We start from the raw sequence: 19109 nt of genomic DNA, 5'->3' as shown, positions 1-19109 counted from the left end.
AAGGCAAACCAAAATACATGAATCACTTCCTTGCGAAATGCAGATTGAATCTCCTGATAGTGCCGGGTTCCATAGTTAAATGTCATACTGGGAGATAGTTCAAAATGGGGATGAGGTCTTCTGACCAGATATATCAAACAGTCACTCACAGTTCTCAAGTTTGGAAAGTCTGAGGATTTCCTCTCGTCAGTGGCTAGCCATGTGGTGGGCCTCCAGGGCAAGGGCTGATTTCTGGTGAGTCTATTTCTTCCCCACTTATACCTAGTCGATTTTCAAGCTGCCTTCGTTGGAGATCCCCCAGCCAAGGGCAATGTCCCCACAGTCCAAGCTATTTGCTGGCACTAGTCAATTTCCGAGACCATCCCAGGCTCTGGTCTTAGAGGAGTGTGTGACTGGTTTAGGGCTATAAAGAGCCCTCCTGGCTCAAGTTTCTCCAGAGCCCTCATGGCTCAGGTTTCCCACTCAGCAAGTGTTCTTTAGTGTCTTTTCTGGAACTGCTAGCGACACCAGATACCAGATTATGTCCCTCAGGATAGTCTGGTAATGTAAGACTTTGGCCTGCGATCAGATCTGCTTGAAAGCCTGACTCCTTTTCTTCGGTTTCTCAGGTTTGCTCTGGTGGTATGACTGTTTCTATAAGGTTTGGGAATAGGGCTTCGTGCAAGCCTGGTGTTAGGTATGTTTTTCTAAAGTTCAACTGGTGTGGGACTTTGAGACTTATCGCTTGGTATTAGGGACCCAACTCTTAACATAGGCCAGTACTACACAAGTCGGTAGAGTGGCTGAGCAGCCAGACTTATATTAGGAGAGAGTAATGTGAGCGGTAGAGCAGTACACTGAAATCGGTAAACACAAGGATCCAAGGAAACACGTACACACTTAGTTATATTAAAATATGTATTTATATATACACAAGGCAAATCAATCAAACAAAAAGGCAGCAACTAGCAATAACATTCAATGGAAGATGAATTTAAATTAATATAAGAATCAATAATGCAGGTGAGTAATTTCTTTCTATGCTACACAGTTCCAGTCCACGGAGTGACATCAATAAAGGTCAGTAATAGCACTTGTACAAGTATCACCTTTACACATTGAGTTTGGGAGGGAAAGTTAGATAGAACACACTTTAGCAACTGTTACAATAGTTCTTTCTCCCAGAGGGATCTAGGCAGTCTGTTTCCCAGCAGAAAAAATGTGATACACAATTTAAAACCTATGATATGATATATTATATGATATGGCATTTATAACGTGCCTATACACAAGTGTTTCAAGGTGCGATGTGAAAAGGGATGGGGGGAAAAGAGGGAAGACTGAGACCGCGATCCTACTAGGCCAAGTGTCATTCAAATCGTGCAAGTGCAGGGGAAGGGTGGAGAGGAAAAGTGCGGAGTGGGAGGGGGTGTAGTTATTGCAGTACATGGGAGAAAAAAGAATAAACAAACAAAATGAGAAGTAGGGCCAGTTGGTGGCAGGTGCAAGGGTAAGTGCAGACATCAGGTGTCAAATGCTGGTGGGGGGCTGTAGGGATACAGAAAAAACTGTCCCCAAGTGCGAGGGTTGCCAGGGAGGCAATGCAGGTGTGTAACTGGCAGGGGGCCTTGGGCCCAAGATCAGAGGGTGGCCAGGTAGCCAGTACAGTTAAGCCAGGAATTCCGCAGGGGAGAGGGGGAGAGAAAGCAGAAGCGAAGAGGAACGTTTTGAGGTGCTTCCAGAACCGGAGATGGTTCTCCTCAAGTTTCAGGGAGGCAGTGAGGCTGTTCCAGAGGGAGGCCTCAGCCGAGGAAAGAGATGTAGGGATACAGAAAACAGTCCCCAAGGGCGGGGGAACCAGCACTGCGAAACCCTACAGGGTCGAGAAGAGGAGCCTTTAGGGAACCAGGATAACCAAGGACAAGTGGATGGTTCTAGTTTGGATGCCATTCTTCAGAAAAAGTTAATCACACACTCAGTAGTTCTTGAAGCATTCCAGGAGCTCAAGAGGCGCCTACCTGATGGTGCACATGCTGCAAGGCCTGCACAAGTGAGTTGAGGTCAACTCTAGATGGGTAAAAACATCACTTCCCAAGCAAGCAAGCACCAGAAATGGCACAAGGTATTTACACCCCAACCCCCACAGTACCTTAAAGATAAAGAAGGTTTTCCAACTGTCTTCCTTCTTGATGCAGTCCTTGATTCCTGCTCCTTGGTTGTGGTGACAAAAGGAGGACCTTTGGTGGGCTTCTGTGGCAACTGTCTGGAGAGGGGTTCTGCAGCAATGGATTCCACTCTCTTCAGTGGCCCTTTGTGGTTTTGGCACCTTTTTCTTGGTGGAAAATCCAACCAGGTATATCCCTGGTTGGACTTTCCTCAGTCACTTGGTCCTGAACTCTGGCGAGGAGACTATTGATGTAGAATTCCTGCTTCTGTAGGACACCACGGATGCCTGCGAAGTTCCAGCCAGATTTGTTTTTCAGAAGATGATGCACTCTATGATGGTTCAGGTACCCCAGGTATTGGGATATTGCAGCCCAGAAAGGTTGCAGCAAGTCAGGGGTTGAGCCAAAATGAAGCAGGTCTCGATGCTAGTTGTCCCATCAACCTAAGGAGAGGAAGTCATCCTTGGCAAATCTTCACTGTCGATGTGAAAACAGGGCCAGCACAGCTGCAAGGCTTTGCTTGTGCTTTCGTGGTTCTGGAAGGTGCTACTGGCATCTCTGCTTGTCTTCTTCATCAGGTATCTTGTTCCAGTAGTCAATTCTGCCTGTTGTCTCAATTTCAATCATTCACAGTCATGCAGCTAATCACATGGGGAGCAGTTGTCCTCCAGGGCAGCCAGCCACTCAGCTAGAACTAGTTTCAGCCAGGCATTCCTACAGACAAAGTCCAGCGAAGTTTCAGCTCCTTTCTTACTTCCTGCCTTCCCAGACACACTGGAGCCTTGGCGGGCTTCAGGGCTGAAGCCTGCCAAAGGCCAAACACACAAAGGACTAACACCTAGTCTTAATGATCAAGTAAAAGCCCAGAAGGAACTGACAAACAGAAAATGGTGAAAGAAGACAGGGGCCATTTTGGAAAAATTGCCACCCATGGGTGCTGTACTGCAGCTGGGAAATCGGCCTGCAAGTACCTTGCACCAAAGTTGGTAAAAAGAAACCACTGCCACAAGCCATTTAAGTCAGTAACTGTAACAAAAAGGTACATGAGAAGTGGGATAAGGACTTACAATGTAACCCCCATCACCCCACATAGGGTGGTGTGTGCTGGACCCACAAAAGAAAAGCTAAGACAAAGGTCATCCTACTATTCTTAGGAGCTGTAGTTCTCATAAGAAAATGTCTTTAAATCTTAAGAGAAGTTCAACGCACTTCTCAGTGGCACTGCACAGATGTGTGTCACTAGGTAAAAAGCAAATGCAAATGGAGTTTACCAGACTCCATAACACAGTAGAATCAGAAAAATCCTAGTCAGAGAAAATACATGAGTGAGTGCTAAAAAGTCCCATCACTCAAGAGGTGAAAAATTTAAATGTTGAGAATCCAGCAAAAGAGCTGGGCGTCTCTAAGGTTAAAGGGAATTAGCACAGAACGGACAATTCTCCCTAACACCTGGGTCTGCTCCTACTCTGGTTTTGCCCTTTGCCTGTCCTCTGGCTTGTTTCTCTCAACTTCCTGAGTGCCAGTCCCCTGGCTGCTTCCCAGAAATTGCCCAACTGATGTTTCCTTAGGCCTCTCTGACCCCTTCTCGCTCTTCAGCTGCCTTGATTTGGCTTCTCAATGTATTTCACACTGGACCCCCTGTCCACCGCCACGTCCTTCGATGACCTCCTTCTTCCTTTTATTCTTTTCTTTCTCCATAGCCTTCCTTGCCACCCTGTGCCCTCATTCCTTGCCAATTTTCCTGATCATTCTCTCATTCAATGAATTATGTGTTCTGTTCTCTCCTCCTTCTTCCACTCCCCCAATCTTAGGCCTCCCCTGATGCCTTTGTTGTCTTCTCCACTCCTTCCTCCACTCTTTCAATTTCCGCAAAACTCAGTACAATCTATTGGTCTTCAAACTCCCCCAACCTCCCTCACATCCACTCATATTTACATCAAGGACCAGCGAGTAAATGGGACTCAAAGTATTTCCATGTGGCCATGTGTGAATCCATTTAATTCTGGCAGTGTGCATGGTCATATGGTGTGTTTCCCCCACACCCAATGTAACTAGTAATGCTTGTTCACCTCCTATTGACCTATGACTGAGGCTAAAGGCTTAAATAGAGAGGCCAATTTCTTGAGTCCATTAGCTCGATCATGGGCATCTTCTAGGTGTGGTGGTACTTCCCATGCGTATCTTGTCTTTGCAGTATTGCTGTGTCCTAATTCTTTCTGTGCGGCACGGCCCTGTAATTACAGCATTTACCCAGAAACCATGGTTCACTGAACCTATCACAAATTCTTGTTTGTTTCTCTCCTTATTTTATGTGGTACTTCTTTGATTCTAATCATGAGGTCGAGAATGATGGTGCGGCCCCGGTGTTGCCCCTTTATACCACCTCTGTAGGTTGCTTCCTCACACCTCCAGTGTCCCTCTCAGCCCGCTTCATGGACATGCCCAATGTGTTTCCTTCTCTGGTCGTAAAAGGTGTTTTGAGGCTAAAGGATCAATTTGGGGTCACATGGTAGTCCTTTTGGTGTCTTCATTGTAGCTGATCTGTGGCTTCTTGTGTGTGAGGTCTACATTTTGCATGTTTATGGCTACTTAGTGACTGCTGCATTCTGATTTCATGTGACTGACTGTGTGGGAGAGTGTGTTCTGTGGCTGTGCTTTGGCGGGATCTCTGGGCTGTCTGCATTTGATGACTGTCTTGTATGTTGACAGCTCTGTGACTGCATGTTTTAGTGAATGCTCTATCACTACTAGTTATTGTGTCGGTGGCCAGTCTGTTACTGCTTATATGTGTTGTTTGTGACAAGTGGCTGCTGTTTGGATGTGTATTCGGCTGTTATTTACATGAATGTGTGTGGTTGCTCTATGAATGTGTGTGTGGTGGTTCAGGGGCTGACTGCTATTGCTCTGTGAATGTGCATATGACAGACCATTCTCCACTCTGGGCCTCAGCTTCTTTCTCAAAAGTACAAACACACCATCATCCGCATCACATGTATTTATTTATTTATTTATGCATTTGTTGCAGCAGACTGAACCCTTGGGTAGCTAGGCGCTAGTTACATTATGAGACAAGAAATACAAAATAAAGAAAATACAAGAAACAAACAAAAAACTGTGGGGGGGGATTGGGAGGGTTATCACAATGTCTTAAAGTCTTGGTTCGCAGAGCTTTACATGCAGAGAGTAATGGGGCGGGCGGCGGGGAGCAGGTATTCTATTGTTTTAGGGAGCTTTAGGCGAAGAGCCACATTTAGTTTTTTTTTCTGAAGGTCCAGTCAGAAGGTACTTTTATCAGGGTTATGGGGAGATTGTTCCATAACTTTGCGGCCATGACAGGAAAGGTCTGTCCTTCTGCGGTCTTTTGGGTAAAGGTGGTCCCTCTGAGGAGATGGCTGTGGATCTTGGAGGACCGAGGGGCTGTATTTCCCCGCCCGGCATGATGGGTAGGCCGGGCCAGTGTTCGTGGTGCACCTGTTTGTGATGGAGAGGGTGATGAATTTAAACTGTTCACGGATCCGGAGCCAGTGGGTGTCTTTCATTGCCTTTGTGACATGGTCGTGCTTGGACAAGCCTAGGGCTGCTCAGAGGTAATTGTTTTGGACATTTTATAGCTTGCACAGGTTAGGTTCAGAGGTTCCTGCAAAGAGGGTGTTGCAAGAATCTAGTTTGGCTCTGGTGATGGCTCTGGCTATGGTGAGGCAGTTGGTTGTGGTGAGGAATAGTTTGCTGGCGTTCGATAGTTTTGCAGTGTAGGCAGCAGAGGAGGCAATGGCATTGACCTGGCGAGAGAGGTCAAGGGAGACGTCTAGGTATAATTTGATGGAAAGCTGCACAATGTAGCAAGACCTGCAATTCAGAAACCGCTGGATGGAAAAATGGATGGGAGGTCCTTAAAAAAAAAAGAAAGAGAATAAGTTACTAGCAGAAAGTTAGAGAATGGTACATGTGTGCACTTTTCCAATACAAACACCCATTGCCAGGCCGTCTATGAGGACACACTTAGTACTGCTTGGCTCTCTAGAGAAATGTGGTTATTTTTGTAACACATTGTTAGAAGAAAACAGGGTTATGAACGGCTTTAAAAACCCATTGTCATAACATGTCTTTGCCGGGTTGCAAGTGCAACCTGGGTCATTTCAGTGCCTCACTTGCATCATGGCAAAGTACTGCGCAACCCTGCGAGGAGTCTGAGGGTGTGTGTCAGGGGCAGAGTAGTAGGAGGGAAGTTGGGTGGGAAGATGGTATACAGGGGATGGGGCATTATACATCCTGAGGAAGCCGTGCGGGGCAGATGCCCAGGGTAAGTAAGTGAGGGGTGTGCGTTGGGGAGTGTGATGGTGGGGGTTTGGCATCCACACTTAGCAGGTATTTAGGGGAGGGGCGAAGGGGAGCCCCCTACGAGGAAGAGGGTCGGCCAGGGTTTCCGGCTGCAATGGGAGATCATTGATGCATTTACTTACCGGGAGTGACCTGCGCAGTAACTATAATCAATGTTAAGACATGGAACCAACATGCTTAGAGTCCGGTTAAGCTGCGATAGGGTCACAGCTTTCAGAATGAAATGAGGGGGCTGGGGAAAAAGACAAGTGACACAACTGCAACAGTGCCCCACTGGAGAAGGAGCAGCAATGAACCAATGACCAGAGAAGAACAGTTCTGACACAATCTGAGCAGCCGCCTTCCCTGACGCACACCATTGAGGCACAGTTAACCGATCCACACCGAGGAGTGGGAGATGGGCGGTTGACCTCTGGAACGTTCTAAAAGGGAATGCAGCCAACATAAGGTCAAGGGAAGGAACGAAAGACCCTGGTGGGGTTATCAGAGAACCGAGACAAATAGACAGATCAAAAGTGGGCAAACAAGAATGCAATCCCCGACAAGGTGTTAAGAGAAAGCTGAACTTAATGAAAATACCCAAAAAAGAAGAGATAATGTCCCATAATCTAGAAGGGGTTACCAGAAACCAGGATATAAACTGAATACCCAAAGGTGGTAAATCTGAAACTGCCACCCTGAGAAGGGTTACTAGAACGTTGAAGGAAACGAAAAGCCAGTCTGAAAAGAAGGGGAAATCCAGCTGAGAGCCTAGGGCCCAGTCAGGGCTATGAAGCAAAGCCACTCGAGAGGATGGAGAACCAGAGCACGCCAGACCATCAGCTAAGAGTCTGCCCGCCCATGCTGGAACCAAAATACCTATCATCTGCCAGAGGCTGTGACGCCCTCGGGGGTGAAGAAGAGACATAATTTGGACTGTTGAAAAGCTTAAAAATCCAAATGGTCGACCTAAGGAATTTGTTTATGAACTGTTGCAGTTAATCCATACTTTTCGGAGGGACCCCAGAGCCTACCCTTTTTGTATATATTGAAAACTAAGGAACCTGTTGGTTGTGAACCTTACAAGCAGGCAAAAGCCTGAGAACTCTCGAGGATATTTCAAGAGACACTTTGGGGAAGGGGTCAAGGGCCAGCACAGACCTAAGACGGAGAGTAAAGAACACTTCTCTAGCTTGAGTTTTGTTTTGCTTGATTAGTGGTAGGACCAGGTAGTACCATAGCATAGGTCTGGACAGAGGACAGGATTTTTATTTGTATAAGACATCCTGACCAGCACCTTTTTTATATTCTAGAATATGGAACCTTCATCGTAGCAATAGGGCTCGCAATAGGGCTAGGTGGGGCATTTTCTTTACTTTCATTAACGTGTAACACTTTTCACCATGTCTAGTATGTCTCCCGTGTCTGGCCTACCACAGTACATACTTTAAATACTTTAATTATGTGCTGTTTCTTTTGTAAAGTGCTCATCAGTCATTGGGTTGGCATAGTAGCACTGTGGCGGTCTAGGTGTGCAGTGTTTCTTAATTCCAGATTAAGGGTGGCAAGTAATGCAACCATGCTTAATAAATGAGTGTTATGCACTGAAAGGAGGACAAAATGTGTTAAAAAAAAAAACAAAAAAAAGTATCAAAAAATATTTATTTAGAATGATGATAAAAAAAAAGTTTATTTAAAATCATGAATAAATCAAAAGAAGCAACAGTTAAATGTAGGTAAAAATACATAGAGTGACCAAAAATGTCATTCACATCCAACAATCAGAGATGATATAAAAAACTAACCTAATTTAATCACAATTCACCAATCATATTTATACAATGAGTAACATTTCATCTAATGTCATTTCAACACAAATACAATACAATATTCAACATGATGTGTGTGTTTTCTTTTTCTAACTTGGAGTCTATCTTAGTAGTTGCCAAAATAGGACCCAAACAAATTTCCAAGACTGTAACAAGACCGACTGGTTTCAACGTGTAGATGTGGTTTCACCACGTCTTCATCAGGGGACAAAGGACATTTCTAAGACAAAAAATATACATTCATGTAAATCATATGTGATCCTACATTTGCCAAGCCTGCATATGACATATAGGAAGGCTATCTAAACGAAGCACTTGGGTGACAACAAACTCAATACCATAATCGCCACATGTAAGGGAAACCACAGTGACATGTGAATGGTGCCCCGCTTACTCTGGTGCCGTCTCCAACTGTGCTATCAGTGGGCCAGTGTTCCCAGGCGATGGGGGAGGATCCAACACCATACCAAGGTACAAAGGGATCAGGGGTGTCAATAGTTATGAAAAGTCTGCCTGAGGTCCTAGGCAATGTCTTCATCAAATTTAGATAAACATTTATCAACATACCTTCAAAAGCAGTAAGTGTAGATTCATACTGCTGCCGCAGCCTCTAAATTCAGCACGACGCAAACTCAGAGGTCAATAGTGTGACTGACCTTGTCCTGAGGATCAAGGAGTGGAGGACTAGAACTAAACATGTGCCTTAGCCTATGTGACAATTGGGCTGATCATTGGGGAGTCTGGAAAGCAACAATGGCTTGAATATCTGGGCAAGCTCAGTGCAGCCAGCACACGCCTCACGTATCTTGTGGGTAAACAGCAACCTCGCTGCGGCTGCATTCCTAAGGATCAGCGCAACGCTTGTTTGTGCATTAGCAATGGGGTAGAATTGCTCCTGGTGAAAGAAGTAATTCAATATGGAAATGTGCGTGAAAAGGTCCAAGTGTGGCACGATCTCAATAGTGCTTAAAATAGGTAGGCCATCTAAACATGATGGCGTCCCTAACTGCAGCGTAGAAGGCATGACGTGCTAGCTGAGTCAACCCCACCATGAACGGAGAAAATATATACAGGGTTTTGACCGCGTAAATATAGAGCCACCACCCCCCCACCCCATAATGATGCTGCTGCGGGAGGAAAAACAATTGCTAGCCTGAAATGAATGATTCAATTTCTTTGACGTGCTTCCAGAAGGGCACAGACGTGTGTGCTACCCCTGGAGGGGATTACAGCTGTAATATTGCTGCTAATGCAAAGGTGCTAAAGAGACGCTTACCTTCACGGATTCATGGAGTTCATTTGCGTACTGCCAGAGGAGCACAGGCATAATAGCTGGCCCGGAAGAAGAATCACCCATAGTATATTGAAAGTGCATGGAAGTCATGTGATATATTCCATTGTGCGTGTGGGCGGGGATACTGTTGTAACGAGTACCTGGCATGTAAATGGACTTTGAACACACCATGTCGCGAGGACCGCCTGATAAATTCCCGCTCGTCGGGAAGTGGGGATTATAGTGTGACCATGGTTGACCACACCGAGAAAATGAAGTACAATTGTTGTTATATTTTGTTCTATGGTATAATCACAATATCACAAATTCAGCTAATGATATAACTTGCGGAATAGTGCACCTATGATAAATGCACTTTGTGGCACAATGTATGATTGTCCAGGATCAATAGGTCAAAGCCTCTGGGTGTTGTTGAGTGGGTTGGGACATCACAAGGGGGCAGTTAAAGAGAAGCAGTCCAAGAACACCAACGCATGGTAGCTCATGGGGACCAGGTGCTCTATATGGAAGAGTCAAGCTGACATTTACGTTTTAAACTCCCATTGTTCCATGGAATTCAGGCCTCTTTCGAAGGTTTTAAGATTGAATATCCATAGCTGTTCTTTGTAGGACAGCTTATTTGCTTCCTGAGCACTATTAGTGTCATAGATTTTTTTTCTATGCAAAACCAGAAAAGATCTTCTAAAGATTGTCCTATTTCCAAAAAGTGCAGGACCAGCGGGGCATTCAGATTTCGATTGCACACATTTGACCGATGTTCACTGATCCTAAAATGGACTTCTCTCAAGGTCTTACCAATGTATAGCTTTTTACATGGACATTGTATAGCATAAATAACATTCTTACTTTTGCAGGTGGTAAATGTCTGCAAGTTCCAGGTCCTATCCTCATGTGTGAAAACTAACGTTTATTTGAGTATTTTCATGCCACGCATAAAATGCATGGATAACCCACCACCGGGGTCTGATAGACATTCTGAGTAGTCATTTGTTTGGCCGGAAATGGCTTTCTGTGGTGAGTCTTTGTTTTACATCATTACACATAAAGAATGAGTGTTTACACACATTGGTGTACTATATTCACCATAACAAACACCACATAATGTTCCATAGCATAACCACAAAGCATAGCAGGCATATCCATAGATACATGCTGGATCCATATGTACCATGTGGCTCTGAGATAGAACCGCTCCCATGGCCAAATTTGAAGCGTCTGCTTCCACAAAAAATGGTTTATCAGGATCTGGATGAAGTAAAATTGGTCCTGAAGTAAATCGACCTTTAAGAGTTTCAAAAGCCTGCTCAGCTTCTGGATTCCAAACAAACTTCAAGCTCTTCTTGAGAAGTTTAGTGATGGGAGTAATTATTTGTGAGAACCTCTTGATAAATCTTCGATAGAAGTTTGCAAAGCCTAAAAAACATTGCACCTCCTTCATCTTAGTTGGAGATGGCCAATTCACCACTGCCTCGATCTTCTTAGAGCCATTGCCAAATTGCAAATCCAAGGAATTCCACAGTCTCCGTGTGAAACTGACTCTTCTCCAACTTAGCAAAGAGATGGGTCTCTCTTAATTTCTGCAATACTTGTCTGTCATGATTCTGATGTTGCTCCAGACTCTGAGAAATAATTTGAATATCTTCTGTATAAACGACCACCAAAATATCCAGAAAATCAACAAGAACCTCATGGATGAAATATTGGAATGCATCTGGAGCATTGCATAGGCCGAAGGGCATGACTTGATATTCATACAATCAAAATTGTGTCTTGAAAGCAGTCTTTGACTCATCACATTCCTAACTCTCACCAAGAGAGGTCTGATTTGAAAAAGTGCACTCCCCTCAGTACCTGATCCAACATCACAGAAATTAATGGGAGAGGGTACCTATTCTTTATGGTTACCCTATTGAGTGTGTGATAATCAATACAGATCTTAAGAGTTCCCTCTTTCCTAGGAACAAAAAATATGGGAGACGCTGCGTGATATTGCGAATATCTTAGCTAGGTTCTCCACCAAGTATTCTTTTAGGTACTCGTTTTCTTTTTCAGTCAGTGCATAAACTCTACCACATGGCAAACTAGCCCCCGGCTCCAATTCCATTTTGCAATCAAATGATCTATGAGGGGAAAGTTCACCAGCCTCTGCTTTGCCAAAAACATCCCAAAACCCCTCACAGCATTTCGGTAATTCCCCCAGCACAGCCCCAATAGAGTGTAAAGAAGACTGGGAACCACCTTCTGCCAAACCCAGAACTGCTTACTCTCTTAATCCCTCAGGGAAATTTAAGATGTAAGGGCCCAAACAATGTTCCTTGCAGAATTCTGAGTTTCAGTCTACCACCCACCTTCCCCAGTCAATTAGTGGATTGTGGAAAGTAAGCAACGGCATTCCCAAGATAATTTTCAAAAGAGGCGCATCAATGAGCTCTAAGACTATCCTCTCTTCATGACTCTCTGCCACCACCATAGCTAATGAAATTGTCCCATGAATAATCGGCCCTGAGGTTAGAGCTGAACAGCCTTTACCTGTTCAATCAATTCCTTTTTAATCAATGAAATTCCTAAAGTCTTTGCCACCCCCAGTCCATAAAATGTCCAGTTTTTCCTTAATCAATTACCACTGGACCATTCCCTACTAATCTGCCCTCAACAAAAAAAATACATTAACGGTAAAATGAGGCACCGCAGACTGAATGGAGTTGGCCACTTGTTGGGTCTTGACTGGAATTTCTTAGGGGTGTTTGGGCAGTTACTTCTTGCCCACTTCTACCGCAGTAGAGACACAGGTTGTTAGCACGTCTAATATCCTTTTCCTCCTTGGAAAGAGGTCCTCTAACTCTACCTGAAGGGTTAGAAATCCTGTATTTAAACTCACTATTCACGAATTCCACCCTTAACCACTCTTGGATTTTGTTTTCCTTCACCAAAAACTCTTCTTCTCACCACTCTCCTCTCATTGTGCCGGAAATCTAACTGAACCACAGATCAATTAATGCATCACAAGAAGTGGGTCTACTGACTATTGCAGACAAGGCATCCTTAAGTTCCTCATTCAGCCCCCCGATAAAATAAGGAAGCCCTCTTCACCTCTGGCCAATGACTTTCTTATACCAATGTCTTGAACTGTGTGATGTAACTAACCAGGTATCTATTACCCTGTTTCACATCTAACAGCTCTCCATCAACCTGCAAAGAAACCTGGTGTCTATCAAAGAGTTCACTAAAATCAGTCTTAAAATCATATAATGCTGGGTCCTTCTGACTTACTAGCAACCCTGCCCATCTCGCTGCCTCACCTGAAAAATAGGATAATATAAAAGTGAGCTTAGAGGTGTCCGATGAAAAAACGTCTGGCCTACTAAGAAAATGTAGTTCACACTGGGTCAGAAAATGCTGAAACCACTTGGGTTTATCCCCGAAGTGCTCAGGGAGCCAGAGGTACAGGAACTAAGAGTGTCCTCACAAGCCTGTCAGAAACCATACCTGGTTCTCCACTCCCACCTGTACTCACCCTAACGAGCACTGGGGGTTTGGTTGACCCTTCAGAAGAAATACCCTGTCCGCCCGCTCCTGTAACCTCCTGGATCCGAGTAACCTTAACATTCAACTTCTCCAACTTCCTATTTAGGCTAACATTTTCACTATGAGCAGAGCGCACCTCCTCTCTTAATTCCCTTAACATCTCTCCCAAGGCTTACATTGTGGTCTCGGGGAAATTTATAACAGCTCAGATGGAACTAAAAACATGACCTTTTCATTCTGTCAAGTCCTGTCTTCAAAGTTCCGCAGGAGCTGCTGAACCCCACAGACCCCAAAGATGTTGCGCTCTCAATTACTCCAAATTCTTACCTTAGTTTGAAACATCCCTGGGGGGAAGGGGAAGTGGATAAAATAAAAATCTCAGACACTGGATCTTTCATTCAAAAGGAGATCTGCATGAAAGGAAAGGAATAAACAGAGGTAACTGTAATGGTCTCACGTAACCTTGGTCTTTCCCTCCCATATCCCTTGCTGTGAAGCAGTACCTGAGTTTCTTCTGCACAGAGCTTAGCGGAATTATTTATCTTAGTATTCAGTTTGCCTTATGCTTGACTGATGAAACTTCTTAAAGTGAAATGAATTCTAATCGGAATGTCCAGCTGACAACGTTATAGTTGTAACTCAGAGAATTGCATCTTTCTGTCACAGTCACTTGCATTCACTTAGAACTTGAATTTTTAGTAATTCTCCAAAACTGATTTCAATGGAAGTCTTACCTAATGTGGAAAAGTAAAGTCCTACCCTAGGAATCTCAGACTACTGAACTGTTTACAAACAGAGTTCATGCAAAGTAAGCTAATTTAATTGTTAAACTCAATATTAAAACCTTTTGACCGAGTCTTTTAAAATATGACAATCTCTTGTCATTTGAAACTAGTGCCTTCTCCTGAAAATGGCAGTAGGCTGGCCTCCGTGAAAATACAATTAGCAATGTCAAGAAAATCGTATTCTTCAAAGTCGCCGCGCCTTGAACGCGGAGCTCGCCACACCTCTAAACACAAAGTAAAGCTAATCCACATTTACATGATTACCACGACTGGAAAACCGCACACACTGCACCACTCACCACCTGTGCATGGAACCTCTCAAATTAGCGCTCCTCTCACCTCAATGGGGGATTCTTAGCTGAAGATCTCAATCCTCTCTCCAATGATGGGCCCGACGCTGGATTCCCTTCATCAGCATACTACTGCGTAGGCGAGCAACCGAAGACTCCGAGTTCCGTGGCACTTCAAACGAGAATGCCGGCCTAACACACGCGAAGGGAATAAAAGAAAATAAGTCGGTGTACCTCAAACTACTCCGTAAACTGCATAGTGAAGGGAGTGAAGCAGATAAGAGCGTTGTGTGCACATGCACAGCAATCCAAAAGTGAAACTTACTTTCTAATCAGTCTGCATATACTACGCTAGCCAATTCTGACAACTATAACATGTTTAAATGCAGGAGAGCACATTTCTAAGAATCCTTCTATTTAAATACCCCTCTTAGAAACTATACATTATTATTTCCTTTATGTGAAACTTAAGAAGAAATGTTCAATACCCAATCTTTTTTCTTCTCCCAAACGATGACTTCTTCACTTTGTCAACAAACTCTCCTCTCTAGATAAGTATATTAGGCATAAAAGCAGGAGGTCAAGCAAACCAGGGCCATAGCCAAAGACTGATCAAATGAAAGGCAGTTTAGAATGCCTAAGCTTAGTCCTTTGTTAACTCTCATCCAATCGGGATTCAGATTCCTTGACCCCATCGTGACTTGGGAAAACACCAGCACTCTGAACGGGACAAGTCAAGGCCTAGCATATAAAAAAAATAATTACATATAATACATTTTCTAGAGTACCCAAAGAAACATGTGAGGTGTATGATGTATGCCAGGAACATGCAAGGTGTAGAAACATGTATGAGGTTTGCCAGGAAACACGGGAAACCTGACTGTGCTTTAAAGGAGCAAGTTATGTGACCTATTTTGATTCTCAAGCTCATCCTATTGTTTCATCAGCACTTATTTCTGTTTGTTAATTCCATGATGCCGAACACACATTCAAGCTCTTCTTGTCTGGCATTTATGTTCCAAGACCAGCACTGATGCCAGCAATGTCTTGTTTGAATGGATCCAACAGAGGTGTTTGGTTGAGCCATGAATGGTTTCAGTGATGAGAATTCAGACATACATTCGTACAGGGTAAGGTCAAGCCCTGTTTTTTTAGTGAAGGGAGCATCTCACTTTCGTTTGACACCACGCATCAATATGGAGGTGATGTCCTTTCTCGCCATTTTGGAGGCAGCCCTAGTACCACTTGAGATTTTTACAAAAGTTGGTTAATCCAAAGAGTGACTCTATAGCTTGAGTTGCTGAGGTCCGAGTTCTGCTATGAAGAGATGCAAATCTAGAGAATGAGATCAGTACAGTCATGCTCTTACCACTCTAAGTATAGTGTCACCATTTGCTATGGGGATGTAGAGTGATCTGCACTAAACGTTTAGGAGATCACTGTATTAATTGATCCCATGCATGCACTTGCAGAAGTGTCCAGAGTTATGTGCACTGCACGCTTGGAGCACTGCCACCTTTGTGATGTGATTAGAATCTGATCTTGACAGGGACGTCATTTCACCAAAATGCCTGGGGTAGCGGAAGGGACATCACACAACCCTTGACCTCTGATGACATCACATGAAGTGATGTCATGTGACCCCACCCAGAAGTGACATCACGGGAAGCGATGGAACACAACCTTTCACCCCTGGACAAAACAGGAAGTGGCATCAAATAGCATTGTTCCTAAGTACACTATGAAAGATATGGTTACGATATCACTATAATGTGATATACATTTCATACAAGAATGGATCACCATATGTATTGTTAATATCAGTGTGTATATGCCCATATTACCAAACTACTGTGAATGCAGGCAGACATCCAAGGCCAAAGGATAATGTGTTATTATATAGCACTTACGCTTAAGTGCTTTATATAGAAAAAATATACATGCAATATCACCCAACCTGTGTTGGTACTCATTTATTGACCTCAGAAGGATGAAAGGCTGAGTTGAGGTGTTTAAGAATAGATTAAATCAGCGACTTACCTCCTGAAGTGTGCCTGAAATAAACCTTTAATGAGTCTAGCAATTATGGTATAAAATTCCAGGAAGACAAATTATGTGTTATTCCTATTATTTCTTATTTAGGGTCACTGCTCAAAGTTTACACTTTTTTAAGAGGCCTGAATAAGAAAGCCAGCAACTCCAGAAACAAAGAGCCACATGGTGCTTGCCACAGCCCAGGAGCTTACATTTTAAAACATTTTGGTTTTAGGAGTAGCAAGGGAGACCACAGAGGTGGCAAGGGAGGCCTAAGGGGTCACAGCCCCAAATGACATCCCTGGGTCTTGAGCAGGTTGATTGTGGGTAATCATTTGGTGATATATAGCAATCAAAGCATGAACCCAAAGAAGTAATTGCAACAGTGTCTGTTCCCTTACTATAAACCTGGATAACAACGAGAATTAGCATAGAATATTTACGTGAATACTGTTTTCTAGTAATGTAAAACCTGGCCTTCACTTCACTTCAAAAACTACCTGCGTTTTGAAAGACACTTGAATAAGAGGTGAAATCAGCACTTAAGGAGGCTACCATGCACTCCACAGAAGTGTCGCAAGGGTATTTTGAGAGCAGGAGTGTGAGGAATCCGACCATCCACACAGGGAGAGTGCGCTCACCTGGGCTATTTGTAGGAATGCCAGGAGTTCCAAGAGGGAAGCAAGATCCCTCTCCTAAACGTCTCCCACAGAACAGAGGGAGATAACGGACTCGGAGGACCTGCCCAGCAGCCCCAGAACCGGTACCCAGCCAGCACACAGTGTGCCCTGCTAGGGTCTGACAGTAAGCTTCCTAGGTGGGAAGTGCCAAGAGTCTCTGGACAAAGGACAAGGCTGTTGCCTGCTAACACCCTCCTGAGCTTTGGGCCGTCCGCCTTGAAAGGACACGAGCCCTGCGAAGAAGCTAAGATGAGTGCCACACAAGCATCATCCAGCATACATCTTTTTAAGGACAATTTCGAGACAGTGTTGTCACGCTGCAGTCGCCAGAGCTGTCCAAGACTTCTCGACCAGCATCCCAGATCCACCAACCAGTACAGAGACAATGATTTTTGACACCGAGCCGCTGTGCCGGACAGCCTGCAGACATCCGTCCAGCCTCGCTCGCCGAACTGCCTGTGGCCTGGTAACCACAGCTTTCTTGTCACTAACTCTGTCTCACCGGCTGTGGAGCGCCCTGGAACCGCCTCGATGCTGTTGAGCACCAAGAACATCTTCAGCACCAGGTACATTGTGGATTTGCCCCTGTGGTTCTTCTCTGAAGGCCCCTAGAGACAGTTACGACCCTTTGCCCCTTTGGTGCTGGAACCAAGTAATCTTGAGCTATCAGACTGATTACTTTGCCAACTACCCTCCTGTCAGTATCCAGAGTACATCCCTTTCCTTTGTGAAACTGTCTGTCCTCTGTGCTCCCTTACAGTGGGGGTTGTAATTGTAGTGTGCTAGAACTGTCAGTTGTAGTAATAAGAAAGTAAATATTTGAATACAACCTTGATTGGACAGTCCTTTTTATCATTGGGTAATAATTGTATTTTCGCTGTGTTGCAACTACTAACCAACACTCCACAACCTTGCATAGATAAGCCTGCCGTTTCATCCACGTTACCAAAATTGGACAAGGAGATTTATAATTGACTTGTGTTCCAATCTGTTCGGATCCCTTCTGGTGTACTAGAGGTGTGGGGTTGATGGTTTAGAAACCGATATTCATCTCTGGACCATTGGTGCCCCGGAAGTTGATTGATCACAAGGAGTGTTATAGGTGGGTGGGTATTCATTTCGTCATTGCTGGTGACTTGTGCTTTGGTGAAATATCCGACCTTCTGTCATTAGTTGAGCAAAGCGCCAAAACCTTTGAATCCTCCCGCACCCTTGCGGCCCACCTGACGCCTGTGTTCAAACCCTGAGGGTTGGTTCATACATCATGCAAGTAATGTAGGCCAATTGGGGGGCAGGGAGTGGTGGTGGCATTTAATGGTGATAGTACAGAAGGGCAGAGTACCCCTACACAAACAGGAACTGGGGAAATAGTACACCAAGATACAAGAGACTTGTTCTGGTTCGGGAACGACTAAGTACACAGTTCCAAATTATTATTTCAAAGAGAATTAACTGTAACATTATTATCCACAATGCAATGAGATTCTATGCAAACTAAAGAACACAGTTAATATGGCTTTCACCCCAGCGGAGGTGGGTGGCCATGACCGGTAATGACCCGCTAGTCCGAGCCTAGGTCGCAAAGGCCTTAGAGAGGAGTTGGGAGGCCGTTACCAGCCATGCCCACACTCGGCCGTGGGCTTGAAAGCCCTATTCGCACCCCAGTGTTTATTCGTGGCGCAAATGCTTTATTTTTACAAAATCCACAAGGAACAGCTTTCCACCTTCACATAAATGGGGTCAGACCACGTGCACAACTATCACCAAGCCAGGAATGTCGTCATTTATGTAAACAAGGGCTTCAAGTTCACATATTTTAATCAATATAAACAAGACACAAATATAAAATGTAAACATAAAAACCACCTAAAAGGAGGTAAGACCATTGACTTTGTGTGATTGGGGTGATGGCACCCAACATTGCTCAATAATTTTTTGACATTGCAACATTTTAGTGAGGTTAGTAAAAAGCCTCGGGTGGCTGGTAACAGCAGGCAGAGAATGTGTATTCTCGCCCACTGTTCCAGCCCCCTCATTGGCTAATCGTACTTACACAGGTGCAAATGCATTTTAATCAAAAATGTAAAGGTTTAAGAAGATTAGTGTGCAACACTGCCAATCAAGTGTTTACTTGGTGCAGGTGCCAGTAAAAGAGTTACAGAAACATAACTTAAGTTTTTATCACCTGAAAACATAAATCAATTAGAACAT

General features: G+C 44.3%; 1 protein-coding gene across 2 annotated transcripts in view; it reads left to right on the top strand.

Moving 5' to 3' along the window:
* ASAP3 (ArfGAP with SH3 domain, ankyrin repeat and PH domain 3) overlaps nt 1–19109 on the top strand; it is a 519538-nt gene that overhangs the window by 435685 nt on the left and 64744 nt on the right. The gene's annotated exons all lie outside the window — the stretch shown is intronic.

This window comes from Ambystoma mexicanum, chromosome 11, assembly GCF_040938575.1.
Source record: "Ambystoma mexicanum isolate Mex_15411 chromosome 11, UKY_AmexF1_1, whole genome shotgun sequence".
NCBI lineage: Eukaryota > Metazoa > Chordata > Amphibia > Caudata > Ambystomatidae > Ambystoma > Ambystoma mexicanum.
This window is presented reverse-complemented; position numbering and strand designations above follow the sequence as displayed.